Raw genomic sequence first — 2,095 nt, 5'->3', positions numbered from 1 at the left:
GACGGTGTCCCCTCTTACCCAGCAAGAAGACCTGAAACACAACTGAAACCAGGACGGTCCAGCTCTGTGGAGGAGGGGCGTTCTCCATAGGCACCCTGCTGTTCTCTACCAAGGCAATCCGCCACTACAGAGACTCCGTCACTACAGGGGCGGGCCAACATATCGGAAGCAGTTCTAACTACACCCAGAAGTTCACACGGAAGCTGGGTGGAGCCCACAGCAGCTTAGCGAAGCCTCTGCAACCTGAGTGTGACTAGGCTGCCACCTTGTGGGCAGGGAAAACAGCAACCGCACAGGGGAACATCATAAAACCGTAACTCCCTGGGACAGAACACCTGGGGGGAAGAGCAGGGGGTTTATGAGTTCTGCCACAGCAGACTTAAAATTACCAAAATCAGAAAGACAACAACTACAAAGTCAACAAGTGGATAAATCCACAAAGATGGGAAGAAACCAGCGCAAAAAGGATGAAAACACCCAAAACCAGAACACTTCTCCTCCTACAAGGGATCACAACTCCTCACCAGCAAGGGAACAAGACTGGATGGAGAATGAGTGTGATGAAATGACAGAATCAGCTTTCAGAAAGTGGATAATAAGAAACTTCCGTGAGCTAAAAGAACATGTTCTAACCCAATGCAAAGAAACTAAGAACCTTGAAAAAAGACTTGACGAAATGCTAACAAGAATGGACAACTTAGAGAGGAATATGAGCGAATTGATGGAGCTGAAAAACACAACACGAGAACTTCGTGAAGCATGCACAAGTTTCAACAGCCGAATTGACCAAGCAGAAGAAAGGATATCAGAGGTCGAAGATCAACTCAATGAAATAAAACGAGAAGGCAAGATTAGAGAAAACAGGGTAAAAAGGAATGAACAAAGTCAACAAGAAATATGGGACTATGTGAAAAGACCTAATCTACGTTTGATAGGTGTACCTGAATGTGACGAAGAGAATGCATCCAAGCTGGAAAATACTCTTCAGGATATTATCCAGGAAAACTTCCCCAACCTAACAAGGCAGGCTGAGATTCAAGTCCAGGAAATACAGAGAACACCACAAAGATACTCCTCTAGAAGAGCAACCCCAAGACACATAATCATCAGATTCACCAGGGTTGAAATGAAGGAGAAAATACTAAGGGCAGCCAGAGAGAAAGGTCGGGTTACCTACAAAGGGAAGCCCATCAGACTCACTGCAGATCTCTCAGCAGAAACCCTACAGGCCAGAAGAGAGTGGGGGCCGATATTCAACATCCTTAAGGAAAAGAACTTTCAACCCAGAATTTCGTATCCAGCCAAACTAAGCTTCATAAGTGAAGGAAAAATAAAATCCTTTGTGAACAAGCAAGAACTCAGAGAGTTCATCACCACCAGACCAGCTCTACAAGAGCTCCTGAAGGAGGCACTACACATAGAAAAGAACAACCAGTACCAGCCACTCCAAAAACACACGAAAAGGTAAAGAGCATCAACACAATGAAGAATCTGCATCAACCAAAGGGCAAAACAGCCACCTAGCACCAAAATGACAGGATTGAATTCACACATAACAATATTAACCCTAAATGTAAATGGACTAAATGCCCCAATCAAAAGACACAGACTGGCAAATTGGATAAAAAGCCAAAACCCATCAGTGTGCTGTATCCAGGAAACCCATCTCGCATGCAAGGATACACAAAGGCTCAAAATAAAGGGATGGAGGAAGATTTACCAAGCAAATGGAGAGCAAAAAAAAGCAGGAGTTGCAATTCTCATCTCTGATAAAATAGACTTTAAAGCAACAAAGATCAAAAGAGACAAAGAAGGACATTACATAATGGTAAAAGGATCAATGCAGCAAGAAGAGCTAACGATCCTAAATATATATGCACCTAATACAGGAGCACCCAGATACATAAGGCAAGTTCTTAAAGACTTACAAAGAGACTTAGACTCCCACACAATAATAGTGGGAGACTTCAACACACCATTGTCAATATTAGACAGATCAACGAGACAGAAAATTAACAAGGATATCCAGGACTTGAACTCAGACCTGGAACAAGCAAACCTAATAGACATTTACAGAACTCACCACCCCAAATCC

Source organism: Aotus nancymaae, unplaced genomic scaffold (assembly GCF_030222135.1).
Source record: "Aotus nancymaae isolate 86718 unplaced genomic scaffold, 86718_ANA_hifiasm-v0.15.2.pri h1tg000032l_1, whole genome shotgun sequence".
NCBI classification, from domain to species: Eukaryota; Metazoa; Chordata; class Mammalia; order Primates; family Aotidae; genus Aotus; species Aotus nancymaae.
This window is presented reverse-complemented; position numbering follows the sequence as displayed.